Consider the following 21,888-nt stretch of genomic DNA (forward strand, 5'->3'; position numbering starts at 1 on the left):
TCCATGTTCCCACGTCGTTTTCTACAATTTATATTCTGCTTAATAAATTGTAGCACCGTCAATATGACTCAAGGCAGGTTGAGGTAATGTCAATTGAAGGCTTTATTAAGCAGAACTTTATCCCCAGCAGCGTGGTTACAGAATACAACTGCTGAGGGAAATGGAGGGAAAAACTGGGTTCTTATACCGGCATTTCTGGGTGGAGTCCAGTCGGTGGCAGATCCTATCAGGACCTGGCATCCCTCCACCAATAGCCTGTCAACACGTGGTGTACCGTATTACCCCTAATACATACCACCACAATAGGATAGGAGCAGGGAGGTTGTTTCCCCTGGAGGTTGAACCCGGGGGCTCAGCCTCAAAATAAGTCGGGCCAGATTTAGGACTGAGTTGAGGAGGAACTTCTTCATCCAAAGGGTTGTGAATCCGTGGAATTCTCTGTTCAGTAAAGCAGTTCAGGCTACCTCAGACAAAGATAGATAGATTTTTGAACAGAAAAGGAATTGAGGTTTATGGTCAGTGGGCAGGTAAGTGGAGCTGAGTCCACAAAACGATCAGCCATGATCTTATTAAATGGCGGAGAAGGCTCGAGGGGGCAGATGGCCTATTCCTGCTCCCAGTTCTTATGTTCTTATATTCTTTTGCTGTTATTTGAACAAATGCTATAATGAGGTCTAGAATTGAGTGCTTCTGGTAGATTCCAAACTAAGTATCAATGAACAGGCTACTGGTTATTGCCACTCGATATTACTGTCAGTGACACCGTCCATCACTTTGATGATGATTCAGAGGAGATCGGGCAGTAATTGGCAGAGTTGGGTTAGTCCTGTTTTTGGTCGTTAGGGCATACCTGAGCAATCTTCCACATTGTCAGATAGATACCAATTTTGCACCTGCACTGGAGCTAGTTCTGGAGCACATGTATTCAATACAACTGTCTGGATGTTTACAGGATCCATAGCCATTTCTTGAACATAAATGGGGTCAACTAAATTGTCTTAAAGTTGACATCAATGATGGTGCTGTCTTCAGAAAGAGTCTGAAATGAATCTGTGTTTCTGTCCAGAGATGGCTTCAAATGCTTCAGCCTTGCCTTTTATATTTATATGCTGGGGTACACCATCATGGAAGATGGGTATGTTGTTGGAGCCTCCTCCTCTGGTTAGTTGTTTAATTGTCCAGCTGCCTTTCCAACTCGATCCAGCAGCACTCTTAAACCTTTGATTTGTTCCACTGGTTGTGGGGTCACTTAACTCTCGCTTTGGAATATTGTTTCTGCTGTTAAACATGCATGTGGTTGAGTGTTACCACTGAGCAAGGTATTGGAAAATCCAGTGAAATGGGCGGGGTGACACAGCGGCAATGGTGAGCAGCTGACTTTTCTGAGGCTGATGTGGAAGAGCTGCTGTCCCAAATACTGTAAGCATCAAATGCAAACCATCTCATGCAGCAACATGGACCATTTGGATAAAGGTGCTTGTGGCTTTGATTTGGATCCATTTTGATTGGCATGTGTGTATATTTGTCCATGAGTAGTTCCTCTATCAGAAGAATATTCTCTCAGTAGGCCTCGACTGGCAAGTGAAGTTCAGAGAAACAGACAAATTGCCATAATAGAATGACTTTTAGAATTCACATAGTAAAGTGTTTCAGCAGTGGAAATAAGTTGGCACAGTGCACTCTCACATGCAATGCACAAAAGCTTTGTTAAAACTCTGGATTGAATACAAATTGATATTATTGGCTGTCAGCTGTGGTTTCCTTTGTAAATGTGTTCACTGCTTTGTGTGCCCTTAATGAGTGGATGTTGGAGAGAAAGCATATTCCAAGTGAGAGTCAGAAGCCTAAGGTCACACTGCAGTCTTTCATGTTCGACCGGAGATGTGTTTCTGAGTGATATTTGGATTCCTTTTACTAAGATTTTTTCCATTATTCTTTGTAACTTTTGTTCAGCCACTTCTTTGTTTTCTACTTTGTCCATACGCAATTTTCTCTCCACAGTATTGCTGGCAGCTGCAATTTAGTTGTGGCAGGCAAATACCTGCAGACCGGAATTTCAGGTATTTGTGAAACTTTGGAAGAAGAGCTTCTTCGAGCTATTTGGAGGTATTCTGGGATCTTTCAATTTACCCCTGGACTTGGGTCTATTAACCAAGGCAGAATTATGGTTATGGTAATCTTGGTTTCACGGAGCTTCAACTACCACATGCTGACATGGTAGCATAGTAGTTAGCACTGTTGCTTCACAGAGCGAGGGACCCGGGTTCGATTCCCGACATGGGTCACTGTCTGCACGGAGTCTGCACGTTCTCCCTGTGTCTGTGTGGATTTCCTTCGGATGCTCCGGTTTCCTCCCACAAGTCCCGAAAGACGTGCTTGTTAGGTGAATTGGGCATTTTGAATTCTCTCTTTGCGTACCCGAACAGGTGCCGTTGTGTGGCGACTGGGGGATTTTCGCAGTAACTTCATTGCAGTGTTAATGTAAGCCTACTTGTGACACTAATAAAGATTATTATTATTATTTAAATGGCTGTGTATGGTTGAGAGAGGGTAGCAGAGGGCAGCCAGGGGATGACGTGCTCATACTTGACTGAACAGTTTACTGCTTTATGTAACCAGTTTACTACAGGCATTGAACACTCTCACACATCGGGGTAGAGTTTATACAGTGATGCCCAGTTGCCCACCATTTTTTCAATGGAAAACCCACAAGAACAATGCTCAGTGACTTTTTCCTGAGCCCAATACCTAAACCTTCCTGAATGACTAGAGCTGTGCTTGTGCTTTCAACAAGTGCTGTGAATGGCGCAACATGATGTAAGCTTTTAATTTGTTTGGTGCCGTTGGAACTTTTACCTGGTGTCATGATATCCACATCAGCATATCATGGTGCAATCACACACACACTGATGGTCAGGCATTTGGACCAACCAGCACACACAACATCGCAGCCAATCACTAGTAAGGGCACACGCACTATAAAAGGGGGAACTCGAGAGTTCCCGCTCATTCTGGTAGGAGACAGCTCGGGACACAGAGCTTGCAGCGTGACACTCAGACATAGACCATGTGCTGAGTGCCTCACCAACATTAGTGGTAGGGCTAGGTCCATAGGTTAGCTGGTAGCGAACGTACCCAAGTCTATAGTTAGTTGCATCTGTTAGTTAACATAATAAAATCAAGTTGTACCATCTACAGCCGTGTTGGCTTATTTGTGTATCAGGACACCCAACACGACACCTGGTTCATTTGGGGTGTCAACAGAAACAAAACAGGAATAAATTTTGCAAGACAAACAGAAAATGCTGAAAATACTCAGCAGGTCTGGTAGGATAGGTGGACAGGAAGCACACAAAAGATCATCAACCCGAGACGTTTACAGGGTTTCTCTCTCCACAGGTTCTGCCAGATCTGCTGATTATTTCTAACATTTTCTGGGGGCACTGTTTCAAGAAAACGGACCCCCCATTTTGGACCGAAAAATGTTTTCACTGAAGGATGTAAATCTTTGGTGTTCTCTATCAAGGAGGGTTGCGGGTGTTCCATTGTTGAATACATTTCAGGCTATGATAGACAGATTTCTATTCTCCCAGGGCATCATGGGTCATGGGGATCGAATGGGAAAGTGGAGTTAAGGCCAATGATCAGTTTTGATCATATTGAATGGCAGAGTAGGTTCAAAGGTCCGTGTAATCCAGTTCCTACTGTTTTTATGCTGTCTATCCTGATAAGTATTCCAAGAATTTTTTGTTTTTAGTTCAGATTTTCAGCATCCATTGTATCTTGCTTTTATTTATCTGCTGCTATGCTGGCAGCATCTGATCCTTTCAAATGGATATGGCAATGTACTATTGAGTTACAATAAGTTATGATGCTTTGTTTGAGCTGTTTTTTTTGTGTATTGTCCATTTCCAACCAACCACTAATCTACAATTTGATAGCATCTTTAACTTCCTCAGTTAGCCATGGCTGTCATGACCTACCCCGGAGTATCTTTGCTGAGTGTTAACAAAATATCTCCTTAAATGTCTGGCACTAAAAGTAGTTATTTTATGGACATATTTAATTTTGTCCCTCACAGACACTTTTTAACAGTTTTCCAGGAGATATAACGAAAACAAACTGCAGTAAAACAGTTTTGGATAACAGGAAAAGGGAAATATATAACAGGTGAAAGGTGCTCTGAGTTAAAGTGAGGCCTCTGGCTTTATCCTTACCCATTCACTATATGCTCTGATTCCCCGCGATAGTCTCTCCAAAAGGAATGAAACGCTTAAAATTGCAAGACATCAGTGCTTCAGAGTTACATCCTCATGGCCAGTGCTTACATTCTGCTCTGCGCTTGACTTATCCATCTTCTATCTCCATGGTAAGACCTTGTTGGAAAGCAAAGTTGTGGAACCTGCAACAGATGAATGTTCAAGATGTGGGAAATCAGGGCGCCTTCTGGCGTCCCTGATGACCATTTCTGCGAGTTGTGTGACCAGCTGCATCTCCTCACAGACCATGTAGTTCAGTTGGAGCAGCAACTGGACACATTGTGGAGCATACAGGGGGCAGAGAGTGTGATCGACACTAGCTTCAGGGAGGTAGATGAGTGACTGCCAGGAGAGGCAGGCAGGTAAGGCAGGAGCCTCCTGTGGCTATTCCCCTCTCAAACAGGTACATCATTTTGGATACTGTTGGGGAGGATAGCTTCTCAGCAGAAGATACCAGCAGTAGTCAGGCCTGTGGCACCACAACTGGTTCTGGTGCAGAGCAGGTTCGGGCTAAGTTCAAGCGAGTGATAGTAGAGACTCGATAGTCGGGGTACAAACAGGATTTTCTGATGCCACAAACGGGACTCCAGGATGGGGTGCTGCCTCCCTGGTGCCAGGGTCCTGGATGTCTCTAAACGGCTACAGAGCATTCTGAAACAAAAGGGTTAACAGATCGATAGCATTGCCCACATTGGTATTAGTGACATAAACAGTAAGAGGGAAAAGGCCCTCCAAAGACAATTCAGGGAGATAGGTTGGGAGCTAAAAAGCAGGACCTCTAGGGTAGTTATCTCAGGATTACCCCCCATGCCACGTGCCAGCAAGGCTTGGAACAGGGAGATAATACAGTTGAATACGTGGCTAATGACCTGGTGTCGGAGGGAGGGTTCCAGATACATGGATCACCGGGATGTCTTCTGGGAAGGTGGGATCTGTACAAGAAGGACAGGTTGCACCTAACCTGAAGGAGCACCAATATCCTGGGCGGGAGATTTAGTGCTGTTCGGGAGTGTTTAAACGAGTGTGGCAGGGTGGTGGGAACCAGAACAGCAGACCAGTAAGTGCAGAGACTGGGGAATAAAGTGAGACTGAGATAAACGTAGCGCAGAGTAAGAGCTGGCAGAGGGAAGCCACAGGGCTCAGCGGGACTGTACGTCTGGAGTGCATTTGCTTCAATGCAAGAAGTATATCAGGTAAGACAGATGAACTGAGAGCTTGGATTAATGCATGGAATTATGATGTAATTGCAATTATGGAGACATGTGGAGGGATTCACCATTGTCCGCGCCGAAATCGGGAACGGCGATCAGGTGGATAATAGCTCCTGACGCTGAAATCGCAGCAGGCACGGTTTGATGCCGGGTCGCGATGCACCTCCCACTCCAAATTGGACATCATTGAGACACACAGTTTACATATCACTATCGAACCCACCCGCAAAGCTCCGCCTCCGAAGGGCTGAGTTCCCGACGTGGTCTGAACAGTCGTGAGCCCCACTGGTCTGAACAGACGTGAGCCCGTGTTCAGCACCCCCATACTTCACCCTAAACCAGGCCGCTGGCCAGGGGGCTTTTGCCAGGGATGGGGGGAGTAGTGGGGGATGGCCGGGACATGTGCCGTGAGGTCGGGGTGGACGGGGACATGGTTCAGCACAACCGGCAGCATCTTTTCTGGAGTGATCGGTTCGCATGTGGGGGTGTAAGCATCTGCGTGGCTGCAGCTTGTCAGGCCTGCACTTGTCCAGCATGGATCCGCAGATTATTCCACCAATTTTTGCACATTCTGTGGCTGTTTCACATGGCGCCGGTGCTAGCCCCTCATCGGTAGCGGAATCGGTGCGCATGTGGCGCCGATTGTTCCGTCGTGAAACACCACAGACCCTTCGTTGGCGTCAGCACTTAGATCAGGGACAGCAAATCCAGCTCGTGGCTAAAGGAGAGACGGGCCTGGCAGCTTAACATTCCAGGATATTGTCTTTTTAGTCAGGACCCAAAGGGGAAACAAAAGAGTTGCATTGCTGATTAGGGAGCAGATCACAGCTGTGTCGAGGGGGAACATATTGGAAGGATCTTATAGTGAGGCATTATGGGTGGAATTTAGGAAGAAGGATTGGGAGTGTACTATAGACCTCCCAACAGCCTGCAGAGGACAGAGGAGCAGTTGTGTAGTCACATACTGAAAAGTTTTGAAAAAAGCATGGTAGGTGATGGGTGACTTTAACTTCTCCCATATTTACTGGGAATCCCTTACAGCCAGGGGCTCGGATGGAGAGCAATTTGTTAGATGTGTCCAGGAGGGCTTTTTGATACAGTATGTTGACAATCCAATCAAGGAGGGAGCCATTCTAGACTCCGTAATGGGGAATGAGCCAGGTCAGGTGATTGATGTTTCAGTGGGGGAGCATTTTGGGCTTAGCGACCATAATTCCATAAGATTTTGAGTAGTCAAGGACAAGGGCAAGAGTGGCCACAGGTGAGGGGGCTTAATTGGGTGAGTGCCAATTACATCCAAATTAAACAGGGGGCGAAATTCTCCCGAAACGGCGCGATGTCCGCCGACTGGCGCCCAAAACGGCGCCAATCAGACGGGCATCGCGCCGCCCCAAAGGTGCGGAATGCTCCGCATCTTTGGGCGCCGATGCCCCAACATTGAGGGGCTAGGCCTACGCCGGAGGAATTTCCGCCCCGCCAGCTGGCGGAAACGGCCTTTGTTGCCCCGCCAGCTGGCGCGGATATGACATCTCGGGGCGGCGCATGCGCGGGAGCGTCAGCGGCCGCTGACAGTTTCCCACGCATGCGCAGTGGAGGGAGTCTCTTCCGCCTCCACCATGGTGGAGACCGTGGCGGAGGCGGAAGGGAAAGAGTGCCCCCATGGCACAGGCCCGCCCGCGGATCGGTGAGCCCCGATCGCGGGCCAGGCCACCATGGGGGCACCCCCCGGGGCCAGATTGCCCCGCGCCCCCCCCAGGACCCCGGAGCCCGCCCACGCCGCCTTGTCCCGCCGTTCAAAAGGTGATTTAATCCACGCCGGCAGGACAGGCAATTTATCGGCGGGACTTCGGCCCATCCGGGCCGGAGGATCGAGCGGGGGGGCCCGCCAACTGGCGCAGCCCGATTCCCGCCCCCGCCGAATATCCTGTACCGGAGACTTCGGCAACCGGCGGGGGCGGGATTCATGGCAGCCCCCGGCGATTCTCCAACCCGGCGGGGGTTCGGAGAATGACGCCCAGGAACTGGGGAATGTGGATTGGGAGCGGTTATTTGGAGGGAAATCCACGTCTGACATGTGGGAGGCTTTTAATGGCCAGTTGATTGAAGTGCATGACAGGCATTTCCCCACAAAAATTAAGGATTGAAATGGCAGAATTCGGGAACCTTGGATGACAAGGGAAATTGTAAGCTTAGTCAAAAGGAGAAAGGAAGCATGCGATAGGTCTAGACATCTAAAAACTGATGAAACCCTTGAGGAATACAGTGGAAGTAGGAAGAAACTTAAACGTGGAATTAGGAGGGCTAAAAGGGGTCATGAAATGTCTTTAGCAAACATGGTCAAAGAGAATCTCAAGGCTTTTTAGGCATATATTAAGAGCAAGAGGGTAGCAAGAGAAAGAGTAGGCACACTTAAGGACAATGGAGGGAAATTATGCATGGAACCACAGAAAGTGGATGAAATCCTTAATGAGTACTTTGTATCGGTATTCACCAGGGAGAAGGACATGATGGATATTGAGGTCAGGGATAGGTGTGCGAACGCTCTTGAGAACGTCAATATATCAAAGGAGGAAGTGTTGAGTGTCCTAAATTGCCTTAAGGTAGGCAAGTCCCTGGGGTCGGATGGGATCTATCCCAGGTTACTGTGGGAGGTAAGAGGAGAAATATCTGCGCCATAACAGATATCTTCCCATCCTCTCTGACCACAGGCAAGGTTCCAGAGGACTGGAGAATAACCAATGTTGTTCCCTTGTTTAAGAAAGGAAGCAGGGATAATCCAAAAAATTATAGGCCGGTAAACTTGACATCAGTGGTGTGGAAGCTTTTGGAAAAGATGCTGCGGGACAGGATATATGCACATCTGGAGGAAAGTGGACTAATTAATGACAGGCAGCATAGTTTTGTACAGGGAATATCATGTCTCACCAACTTGATTGAGTTTTTTGAAGAGGTGATAAAGAAAATTGATGAGTGAATGTAGTTTATATGGACTTTGGTAAGGCGTTTGACATGGTCCAACATTGCAGACTGGTACAAAAACTGGAATTCGGGTGAGGTTGGCTAGATTGATACAGAACTGGCTTGGTTATAGAAGACAGAGAGTAATGGTGGAAGTGTGTTTTTCAGAATGGAGATTTGTACCTAGTGCTGTTCTGCAGGGATTAGTGCTGGGATCTCTGTTGTTTGTCCTTTATATAAATGATCTGGAGGAAAATGTGGGTGGTCTGATTAGTAAGTTTGCGGATGACATGAAGATTGGCGGAGTTGCTGATAGTGTCAAGAATTGTCAGAGGATACAGCAGGATATAGATAGATTGGAGACTTGGGCATAGAAATGGCAGAGTTTAGTCTGGACAAATGCGAGGTGATGCATTTTGGAGGATCAAATCTAGTTATGAATTATACTGTAAATGGCAGAACCCTTAGGAACATAAACATACAGAGGGATCTGGACGTGCAGGGCCACAGTTCCCTAAAAGTGGCAACACAGGTTCCCAAGGTAATTAAGAAGGCATCTGGTATACTTGCCTTCATCAGCTGTGGCATTGAGCACAGGAGTTGGGAAATCATGTTGCAGCTATATAACACCTTGCTTAGGCTGCATTTGGAGTATTGCGTGCAGTCCTGGTCACCACATTATCAGAAGGACGTGGAAGCTTTGGAGAGAGTGCAAAGAAGGTTCATCAGGATGTTGCCTGGTCTCTATGAGGAGAGGTTGAATAAACTAGGACTATTTTCACTGGAAAGATGGAGGCTGAGAGGAGACCTGATAAGGTCTACAAAATTATGAGAGGCATAGACCTGGTGGACAGTCAGAGGCTTTTTCCAAGGGTGGAAGTGTCAATTACAAGGGGCACAGGTTCAAGGTGAGAGGGGAACGTTTAAGGGGGATGTGTGGTAGGTTTTTCACACAGAGAGTGGTGGGGGCCTGGATCGTGCTGCCAGAGGATGTGGTGGAAGGGAGCACATTAGCAACATTTAAGAAGCATCTGGATGGGTACATGATATAGAGGGATACAGACCGAGTAAGGGCAGAATGTTTTCTTTTTTAGTCAGGTCATCATGGTCAGCACAGGCTTGCTGTAGGGCCTGTTCCTGAGCTGTACTTTTCTTTGTTCTTTGTTCTTTGCTCCAGGAGGTTCCATCCTGTAAAGTGCTCCCTGATTCATTCAATGAGCTGTAGCAGAGCATCAAAATTGTGCAATAGTGATCCAGGTCTGTGAATAGGCCTCATATCTCTGCTCGATATTGTTCCATAGGTTGCATCAGGGTATCATCAGGTGAGGCTGAAGGCAAAAGTGGGCATCACAAGCTCATTCTCCTGTCTTGACACAGATGATTGAATTTTATGCAAATCACCTGGAAGATACTGGCTGACACTGAACAGTTTCATTTTGACATTATAGAACACTTTATTTATGGCTGTAAAGTGTTTTGCACTCGTGAGTTAGGAACTGGACGGCCACATGGGGAGCATCAATTACCTCCTGTACCTTTGGAAATGTGGCAAAATTGGGTAGTGTCTCTTATATCGGAGATCAAAGATTTTGGCTTTGTTGAAAAAAGTGTCACTCACTTGACAATTGTCCGCCTACATGATAGAAGGGCTGAAGGCATCAACATTAACAGTCATTTCGACCTTGATTGATACAAACAATTTGTTTGCCTTTACCTGCAGGCCTGCTTTAAGGAGATGGTTCTATAATTGACTCATCATTAATCAGCCCCACATTTGTCAAAGTCTTTTTAAACACTGCATTCCGGGTTTCCCGATCAATGGATGAAGTGGGTGTGATCCGTAACAGTGAGTTGCAGCTAAATTATTTAAAGGGATCACGCAAGAATCAGAATTGATAAGGGTAGAGATCTTCAGATAGAGCCAGAAGCTGCAACAATGGTGGCACATTGTAACAGGGCAGCTACTGGGCGCCAGGGATATGGGCCGGGATTCTCCCCTACCCGGCGGGGCGGGGGATCCCGGCGGGATGGAGTGGCGGGACCACTCCGGCGTGGGGCCGCCCCAAAGGTGCAAATTTCTCCACACCTTTAGGGGCCAAGCCCTCACCTTGAGGGGCTAGGCCCGCGCCGGAGTGATTGGCGTGTCGCCGGCCGGCGGGAAAGGCCTTTGGCGCCACACCAGCCGGGGCCGAAGGACTTCGCCGGCTGGCGGAAGTCCGCGCATGCACTGGAGCGTCAGCGGCTGCTGATGTCATCCACCCGCATGCGCAGGGTGGGGTCACTTCCGCGTCGGCCATCGCGGAGACTATGGCTGAGGCGGAAGGAAAAGAGTGCCCCCACAACACAGGCCCGCCCCCGGATTGGTGGGCCCCGATCGTGGGCCAGGCCACCATGGGGGCGCCCCCCCGGGGCCAGACCGCCCCGCACTCCCCCCCACCCCCCCCCAGAACCCCAAAGCCCGCCCGCGCCGCCAGTCCTGCCGGTAAGGTAGGTGGTTTGATTCACGCCGGCAGGACCGGCATTACGGCAACGGGACTATGGCCCATCGCGGGCCGGAGAATCGTCGGCGAGGGGCCGCCGACCGGCGCGGCGCGATTCCCGCCCCCACCGAATTTTCGGTGCCGGAGAATTCGGCGGCCGGCGGGGGCGGGATTCACACTGGGGGGGGGGCGGGGGGGGGGTCGTCGCAGAATCCCGCCTGTGATCTTTGCCAGCTGGGTGAACAAGGGAAGCCATATAAGTGGTGATGTTCCCAATTCCCAAGTCACACACCACTCTGGTTTGGAACAATATCGTGTTCCTTCACTATCACTGGGTCAAAATCTCGGAACTCCCTAACTCTATAACAGATGGCAATTACATTCCTTGAAGGAATAATAAAACTTGTCCTTGATGCTACACAGTGTTGTGCAAAATGAAGCATATCATCAGTGTGGTCATCTGGAATGGCCTAGATTTTGGGCCCGATAAAATTAGACACTCTAAATTACGAATTGGACATTTTAAATCAAACTAGTCAACTCCAGGCAAGCTGATGGAAATTCGAAATTGACCAAAAACTCAACTACACTAAGTACAGACAAACTGCTAGGACATGTCTGGGGCTGCCTTGTCAATCACCTATCAGGAGATAATCAGCTCCATTCATATGGGTCGATTTGTTTTGGGTTGCCCAGATTGAGCCAGACTTTCTGGCACCCAGAGTACCCGCCGTTATCTAATATGGCAACATGTTACACGTGAACAACAGCATCGGAGACGGGTGCCTAGGGGCAGGTCCCTGGTATCCTGCCAAATGGTCATCACCGAGTCCACTGGGTATTGTGCCCCCCCTCCCGAGACCTCAGCGGCTGAGGGCCAAAGATGTTTCTGGAAAGGCGTGAAGGGAGGAAATAAAGGTAGACCCCCAGGACACACCCTAGTGAAGACTCAGCGTGGAGGTGACCATGAAGATTTGGAAGACTGATCAGAGATGGAAGGAAGCATCCAGCAAGACCCACCCTTGTAACGAAGATCCCGAGGATTGCAAGACTCAGAGAATCGGACCTGTTACACAACTGAGTCCATTGGCACAGGTAGTATTATGAATCTTTGGACTTTTCAGTGAATTTTTGAGGATACTTTAAGGGTTACTGTTACTGTGCTAAATAAACTTGAATTTTATACATGTGTTGTCCTTTGTTCGCCTCGTCAATAAAGACATCTGGGTAAAACTTTTGATTATAAAATGGTCAAAGTGTCTGAAGGTTTGCAGACAACATCATCATTCTAGACTCCATTGTACATAGTGAGGAGCACCTTCAGATCTGGAAAGATATTATTGACATTTATATAGATTGCTTTTCAACAGCTCTGGTGGCCATGTGGCTTCTATTGGATCTTTAAAATTGTTGCAATTTTAGACTTGTCAGAGATATCATCAATCACATCTGCAGAGTGAATCCTTGTCTTCAAGGGACCATCCACTAAGTCTCTTCATAGATGTGCATATCTCAGGAAGGTTTGGCTGAAGCAGGATGAAAGTATCATGTCCCCTAAGGTCTTGGCCTTTGCAGTTTGTTAAAGGCAGCACGGTGGTTCAGTGGTTAGGACAGCTGCCTCACAGCACCAGGAACCCAGGTCCGATTCCGACCTTGGGTGACTGTGTGGAGTTTGCATGTTCTCCCAGTGTGTGCGTGGGTTTCCTCTGGGTGCTCTGGTTTCCTCCCACAGTCCAAAGATGTGTAGGTTAGGTAGATGAGCCATGATCAATGTGCAGAGTTATGGGAATAGGGCGGGGAAGTAGGCCTAGGTAGAGTGTTCTTTCAGAGATGGGCGGAGACTCAATGGGCCAAATAGCCGCCTTCTGTAATGTAGGAATTCTATCTTCCACAGTCATATATGATGACACTTACAGAGGAACTGCACATCAATGAAGACTTGAGGGTGATTAGCTGACAGCTCTCAGCTAGAATGGCATAGACAAGTACTCATTCATTCCGACTGACAGCATCAACTAAGAAGTGCACATAAGTGCCCACCCTGGCAAACCTTGGCATTGGTCAAAATGAGCAGCAGATTATGAGATTCCACAATTATTACCTGCAGATCCCTGGGAGGGAGCAGAGATGAAGAAAGTAAGGGGTGTGGTGACCCTGGCCACCGCTGACAATTCAGGCCCACCTGGGCCACTTATGGTTTTCTTTTTCAGGAGACTACAAAAGTCAGCAACCAGCTTGCAAGAAATCCTGAGCCTCCTGAGGCACAGTGCTCAATCATATTCAGTAAGTTTATCTTCTATCTGTAAACCTCATGTTGAACATAAGGCCTCCTGTGAGGTGGAGCTCTTTGCTCATCAATTTTATCCTCTGGAGCAACAGACGGTTCATGATGGGTTGAAGCAGTCCATGTCCAAATATAGTAAAACCTGGACAATATCCAGGCTTGGGCTGACAACTGGTAAGTAACATTCACACCATACAAATGCCAGGCAATGATCAACTTTAACCAGTGAGGATCTAACTATCGCCTCATGACATTCAATGGCATTATCATCACTGAATTCCCCCACTATCAACATCCTGGGGGCTTACTAGAAACTGAACTGGACTAGCTATATAGATATTGCAAGAACATATCAGAGACTAGGAATCCTCCAGACTCCCCAAAGCCTATCCACCACCTACAGGGCACAAGTCGGAAGTGTGCTGGAATACTCTCCACTTGTCTGGATGAGTGCAGCTCCAACAACAGTCAAGAAGCTCAACACATTATAGCACAAAGCAGCCCACCTGATTGGTACCCTTTCCATGAAGATTCTCTCTTTCCACCACTGACACACTGTGGCAGAAATCTGTACAATCTATAAGATGCACTGCAGAAACTCATGAAGGCTTGTTAGACAGCACCTTCCAAGCCCATGACCACTACCATATAAAAGGACAAGAGTGCCAGATGCATGGGAACACCACCATCCGGAAGTTCACCTCCAAGCCATCCTGACTTGGAAATATATCGCCGTTCCTTCACTGTCACTGGGTCAAATTCCTGGAACTCCCTTCCTAACAGCACAGTGTGTGTACCTACACCATATGGACTGCAATAGTTCAAGTAGGTAGCTCACCACCACCTTTTGAAGGGCAATTAGGAATGAGTAATAGATGGCGGCCTAGCTAGCGATGCCCACATCCCATAAGTAAATAAAAGAGACCATGGCTCCTCCTCCAGAGGTGGCGGACGGGCTCAATTCAATCATGCCATCCCCACTCCCAGAGTTAAAATCATGGAGGTTGTTTCCATGGTGATGACTCAGCCGTGTCAGAGGATTTCACTGCTCCCACCTCGATGGTAAATATCCAACCCCTGATGTCCAAGGTGGAGCTTCAGAAACACTTCATATACTAATTTGGAGATAGACAGTGGGAAAGTGTAGATCAGATGTAATAGATTCCAAATAAAAATCACCTCTGAAGATTTTGAAATTATCTCAAAAGCAGTGAAAGTCCTGAGGGCAACAGTTTTTCGTTTAAGTAAGGGAGGAGCTGTTAAATCTCAGGATTTCAAGCATTTCTTGCCTGTCGATTGTTCAGCTCCCTCAATTCCTCCAGGGCTACCACCTTGTTTTCCTTTGAGAATTTCAGGAAGCTCATACATACACAGTCAAAGTCAGCATGCGGGATTAAAGTAACAAATAATTAGCGTTTTACGTGTTCATAGACTTAACCCAGCTACCCCAGATGCTGCAGATTAGGTTTTGGTCAAAGACACTCGTCAATCAGTTTCTGCAGATTTCTCAACACATGGACAATTTCTGTCATTTTAACCTGCTGCCCACTCACAAACTCACCCACTATGATGGGTTAAAATGCACCCTGTGCCTCCAAAGATAGCACTACAAAATCATTTTTGGGCAGCCAATCACAAAAGTAAAGATGCACTTTCACAGCCTTCATTAATGAACACAAAAGGTATTTAGTGGCAAGAATTGTTCAGCAGCCATATGGCTGCAATTAGCTGTCTACATGTCTCCTGCCTAAGAGGACTCCACCTCCGGGATAATTTTCTACTCTGAGCCTAATTGGCCCCCCAGGCCAGGTGACCCTTAATCTGCTATGTTGCCCTTAAAGGGACAATCACCGCAGAAAGGAAGAACATACATTTATATAGTTCCTTCCACAACATCAGGATATACCCCAAAGCACTTTGCAACCAAGCTTCATAGACAGACTGCACCTTTCATATGTTGTCACTATCGCGATGTAACAAATGTGATAGTCAAGCTATAAGCTGCAAGATCTCACAAATAGAAATAATGAACCAATAGATTTGTTTCAGTGACACTGGTTGAGGGGTAAATATAAATGTAATCAATTGAGGGGCTTGAACACTGAGGATAAATCACCTGCTTCTTCAAAAAATGGGATTTACTTGCTTGTTTGGCCCTTGTTCCGCACTGTAACCAATCACTATTTGTTGATGTCCCATTTGTCAATATTCTCTGTCGATCTTATCTACTATGTACGTACTGTGTACATTCCCTTGGCCGCAGAAAAATACTTTTCACTGTACTTCGGTACATGTGACAATAAATATCAATCAATCAATCAAACTTGAAAGCACAGACAGGAATTTCATTTAGTGCCTCATCCACCTTGTACATACGGGGGGCACTGACATCTCTGGCAGCTTGTCTTTCATTTCTTTTCAATCTTCTTCACAAAACAAGTGATGGAGGGTGCTGTAAGTATTGACTATAACTACGAACCGATTGACTGCAAAGATTGTTGGTACAGTGATTAAAATTAAGAGATGCTCAAGAGGCCAGAATTAGAGGAGAGCAGATATTTCACAGGGACCTGAGGCAGGAGGAGTTTAGAAAGATGGGGAGATGTGTGACGAGAGAGGGATTGGAAAACAAGGATGACAATTTTAAATTTGAGATGTTGCTTGACAGGGAGCCAATGGAGATCAGCGAGCACAAGGCATGATAGCTGAATGGAATTTCGTATTATTAGGGCAATATTTTAGATGAACTCAATTTCCAAAAGGTAAAATGTTGGAGACAAACCACGAAGAATGTGTTGGAATAGCCAGGCCAGGAGATAATGAAAGCATGAATAAGGATTTCAGTAGCAGGTGAGCTGAGACAGGGGTGAAATAGAGCAATGTTTCGGAGTTGGAACTCAGCATCCTGAGTGATGTTGTGAATATGTCGTTGGAAGCTCAGCTCAGGGTCAAATATGACATCAAACGGTCTAGTTTAGCCTCAGCCAGTTGCCAGGGAGATGGATGGAGTCAGTAGCGAGGGAACGAGCAATAATCAACCAATTTGCAAGCAGTCTAAGTCCAATGCACACATAGTGTGTTGTAGCGTATTGCCAGCTCAATTGCCTGGCAGCAATCAAGGCAAACATTCAGTGAGTGCAATTAGAACACACTCCAGAATTGCTGGTCAGAATCGCCGTGACTTTTAAGCTTATATGTATACAATTTTTTTTTTTGAGCCAAAAGCTATACTTTATCTGCAGTTATTCAGAATTATTTTATACCTTTCAGTTGCAGTGTAATAAAATTTGATTGTTTCAATTTCAGCAAAAGGTTTTATCTAAATTTACATTTAGCTTGACGAATGCAATTGTACTTTAGTTCGGTGAGGCTATTGTTTCCCAAATCACATTTTACAACATGCCAGATTAATTCAGTATAAGGACATATAGCTGGGCTATTGCAGAATTATAGTTTCATGTCTTGGTTACATGTGTGAGCTACAATTTGTTTAAGGTAGTGTGGTGTGGGCAACACAGTGGCGCAGTGGTTAGCACTGCTGCCTCATGGCGCCGAGATCCCAGGTTTGATCCCGGCTCATGGTCACTGTCCATGTGGAGTTTGCACATTCTCCCCGTGATTGCGTGGGTTTCACCCCCACAACCCAAAGACGTGCCGGGTAGGTGGATTGGCCACGCTAAATTTCCCTTTAATTGGAAAGAAATGAATTGGTTACTCTAAATTTATTTTTTAAAAAGAGTGTGGTGTTTGTCACCTTTATGGGTGATCTGCCAAGAGAGTCACGTGACCTGCGTAAACAATCAGGGATCATGGTGGGGGATCACCCTCGCAAACATGGGTTCCTGTATCAGTTCGGTCCTGGAAGCTGGCTTGCAGCCACGAGGATGCAAGCCTCTGCATTGTAGTTATATGTAAATAAACATTACAGTTGTCATTTAACTATCTGGTGAACAGGAAATATTACAGATAGCTAATAATAATATAATTACAAACAAATTAATTTTACAAGCCCTGCATAGTTATACTCCCCTATATATTCATGGCAAATTCGTTTTTGGCTTAGTGATTGCATTCCCATCATCAGAAGGTTCAGCTCCTACTTCACATCGCCTGGTCTATAAATCACTTTGAACCCGACAGGATACTCACATTCTGATGGAGGGCACGATTGTACGTCCATGCAGCACCAGAAATGCAGCTCGCTGCGGCTCTGTGTGGCCGATAGAAGCCGGAAGACCTCGCTCCCGGGATCTACCTAGCTCACAACGCCTCACGAGATCTAATGTGAGATTTTTAGAAAATCTGCATATTAAAGTAAGGCAGCTAGTCTCACCTTGATGTGCAGACTCCTGAGGTACCTGAGGTGTGGGATCTATCTCCTTTGCCTTGGAGACCTTGGATGAGTGCCATTCAGTACTGGTCTCACAAATGGGGACCAGACAGAATGGGGCTTGTGGAGGTCTGCAAGGGGATCAGATGCCCTGTGTGCATGCCCTTTTAGGCAAGATGATACCTTGGCACTGCCACCTACATGCACTTCCAAGCTGCCCAGGTGGAACTCCCAGATGGTGGGGACATGGCCAGGGTACCAAGTTGGGAGTGCTGAGATTGCATTTTTTGCATGGTGGCAATCTGGCTAGGGGTGCCCTGTGTGGGTGTTGGGTGGAGCCAGGGTACCCTCCTGTAGTGTGTTGGGGCCTGGGGATTTGGGGGTTGCTCCCGATCTCTTGCGACACTGAGGAGTTCTGGCGAGCAGAGCTCCTCAGTACACAAAATGGAGCTATGTATGGCTTCGGCCACACATTCCTCACTGACGCCTCCTTTGTAAAGCGAGTGCTGTTTTATAGCATTGTGTTTCTCGGCACTGCGAGTGAATCCCGCCCATTGTGTCCATTTGCAAAGTGGTGGCATTGTGGCATTGCAGTCAGATAGACTGAGTTGGAACCCCATTTCAGACAGGCCAAGACAGCAGAGACTGGAGCATGAGCTCCAAAAGCTAACTTGAGGAATTGGGATGCATTCCACCACCACTCCCCCCACCCCCCCTACCACCTCCAAGCCCACAGCATGCCACCCATACCCCTCCCCCCCTTCGCCGCTGCACATGCTTCACCTTGTAAAGGGTAGGTGGGGCTCATCCTTGGAAGGAGTCCATTAGGAGAATAAGGTCCATAGTTTGAACTCTGCAGAAGGCAACGGGGAAAAACTTCACTTACTCAAGAACCGCCTATATGAATCTGAAGATAGATCCTGCCCTAAATTAAAACACAGCACACAGATGGATTTATAATCCTGCCATTATTTGACTAGAAACATTATTAGAAGTATTACCAAAAGTTGTTGAATAGTAAAGGTGTTTGTGGTTGCTCATGTTGAATGAAGCTGTCAATGGTAAACAGTGCGTATTTTTAGATGAGGAAACAATTTAATCAGATTAATGTAATTGAAAAGTATTCACACGTGAATCCTTTCCTTCTTCATACACAAAGACATACACAAAGCTTAAAAGCAAATCACCTTTGTCATTATTTGCCTTCAAGTTATCAGCAAACACCATGCAGACTTGCATCAGGGAAAGAGCATCAGCAGAAATGTGGGATGGGAGCCTTAATTTGGCTTAGTGTTACCACCCAAATCAGAAGGGTTTAAGTCCTAGAATGTGATTTCTAAATACTGGGTTGATGGCTGCTTCAATAAAATAGAAGTGCGTACAGGTGATGCCTTATTATATTTGAGGCATCCCTTCCTGAATTAATACACAAATTAAATACTGTATTTATACTGGGTTGAGCTCAAAGTATACAAAGCCTCTCGACATTCTGCTTACTTGATAATGAACACAAGATGGAATTCAATGAGATCAACATATTGGCCAGATTCAACTGCACAGGAAATAGATAAAATTTTTGACTTTGTTTTATATATCTGAGTCTACAGACCCAAGAATAGACTTTGGTTTTCCCATTGTTCATTCGTAATATTTGTATTTAGGCAGAGCTGCCAAAGGATGGTCTATTCTGGAACAAATAGAAGGAGAGGCTAATGGTAATTGATTTGAATTATGGTATCTGTCTTCTAATGGTAACAACCCCGCTCAAATTGCTCCCCAAACTACCAATTTTGTTACATATTATATATTATCATGGTTATAGAGCCCATGTCTCACAAAGCCTGAAACATAAAGTAACCTTATGACAAATTATTAAGCCATACTGCTTTTAGAATTTTGATTGGCATAATACTGACAACTGTGGAGTACGAATGTAATCTCAGTGCATAGAGCTGAATAAATTCAATGAAGTGACACCACTGAATAATAAAGGTATTCAACCATTTACCTCTCCACGTGAGTGGAATGAAACAGTTCAATTTTGTACTTTAGATCAACTTTAATAACAGTTTTGATTCCCAACGTTTGAGTTCCACCAATTTTCATACAATTGGGAATATTGAGAACTGTTATTTTGCAATAATTATTCACCTCTCTGAATATGCACATTACAGACAATTATCATTATGCAAAACATGAAATCCCCATTAATCTTCCTGAATTTGACAATAATATATCACAAAATGTTTGAGTCTATTTGCTTTGAAAAACTTTTAGAAATTTCATTCATTATTTAATTTTGTAAAGGATATATAATTAAATTGGGTAAATGGATTTGAGTGGCAGATTAGACATGGCCTGATTTAAATGATGGAGAAATCCTTCCAGAAAGCCAGTATGACTTCCAACCAAACCAATGGTCATCATTTTCACTGCTTGACAACTTCAAGAGAAATGCCTGGAGCAATATCAACCACTCTACATGGCCTTCATCGATCTGACCAAGGCCTTTGGACATAGTCAATCGGGAAATGCTATGGAAGACAATGTCAAAGGTCAGCTGTCCAGAGAAATTCACCAACATCCTCCGACTCCTCCACAACAAAATGCTGGCAACAGTCTTCACCGTGGAAATATGGCAGAAACCTTCGAGGTCAAGACAGGAGTCAAGCAGGAATGTGTCATCGCCCCCACCCTTTTCTCCGTCATCACCACCATCCTCACCTTGTCAAGAACAAGCTTCCCAGTGGAGTAGACATCATTTACAGGTTGGGTGGAACACTTTTCAAACCTCAACCGGTTGAAATCCAAGAAGAAAAGAACACTGATGTTCACTCGTAGAACTTCAGAATGTGAATGACAATGTCACTTCCGCTCTCTCGTGAAAATCCCCAAGTTATGCTTGACGTATTTGCGGGAGCATACTGAAGAATCAGTCTCAATATCAAGAGAACTCTTGACTCTACCAACCCACCGATCCGGTCTCCCCCTCCATAACGACCAATGGAAACTCTCACAAGTGGAACATTTCCCCTACCTGGGGAGCTGCCGTTCATCTAAGGCTGACATCAATGTGAAGATCATATCCAATCCCTCTTCAGATGCCTGAAGAGGAGAGTCTTTGAGAAACACATTATCCATGCTGATATCAAGACCCTCATGTACAAGGCAGTCGTCCTCACAACAGCTCAGAAACCTGGACTAGCACCAGGTCCTGGAGAGATCTAACATCAGCATCCTTGAAGGTGCCATGAGTATCAGCATCGAGGTCATGGTCAACCGAAACCAACTCTGCTGGGACAGCCACATGCTTAGAATGCTAGAGTCTCGATTGTCAAAGCAAATCTTCTTCGCCCAGCTCATGGATGGCTCTCAAACTAGAGGAGGACAAAGGAAGCAATTATCTCAAGAAATGCAACATAGACATCAATGCCTGGGAGGCCCTTGGAGGTTCTCTTGACTGAAGAGACACAATTCTTCAAGACCACAAGATGGCAAGAGGAAGTCTAGAAAGGAGCCTGAGAAAGGAATACCAACAGCCATGAATACAAGAACCAATCCCACCTCCCGGAAACACCTGCCAAGTGCGCAGTCGAAGATACAGCTCTAGAATTGGGCTCGTCAGCCACGCAAGGACACATAGAACCCATGACCAGTGACATGGGGTTTCTTATGTGGACAATAATATGCATTTGCGGGTGATCGCCAAAGAAGACCAAGAGTAACTAAAGGACATGAATTTAAGATAATAATAACAGAAAATGCGGGTAAAACTCAGTAGGTTTGCCTGAATGTGTGGAGAGAGAAACAGAATTAATAATTCAAGCTCTGAAGAAGAGTCATACGGACTCAAAGCATTGACTCTAATGTAAAATCATTGGGGTCAATTCAACGAATTGGGAACAAAGTTCCATAGCAAGCACGTTTAGTCAGTTGTTTACCAGTGCTCACAGCTGGCAGTGCAACCTGGGCACCTTAGCAGTGCCAGGCTGACACCCATGTGGCACTGCCAAGGTGCCAGGCTACACAGGTGGTAGGGAGGCTTGAGGCCTCCAATTCCCTGGGAGACCCCCACAATTGTCATTCTGTCTGGTCCCCACTCAGGGACCAGTACTGAATGGTGCTCACCCAAGGTCTCCAAGGTAAAGGGGATGAATCCCAAAGTCTCAGGTACCTCGGGAATCTGCACATTAGAGTGAGACTAGCTGTCTCACTCGAATATGCAGATTTTCCAAAACGTTATTCCGCCCAAAGTTTGCGGGATTTACATCACAATGTCTCGTAAGATTGTGTTGGAGGCGTTACGAGCTGGGTAGATCGCAGGAGCGGGCTCCCCCGGCTTTTATTGGCCTGATGCGCTGTAGCG

The sequence above is a fragment of the Scyliorhinus torazame genome, chromosome 2, assembly GCF_047496885.1.
Source record: "Scyliorhinus torazame isolate Kashiwa2021f chromosome 2, sScyTor2.1, whole genome shotgun sequence".
Classification (NCBI taxonomy): domain Eukaryota; kingdom Metazoa; phylum Chordata; class Chondrichthyes; order Carcharhiniformes; family Scyliorhinidae; genus Scyliorhinus; species Scyliorhinus torazame.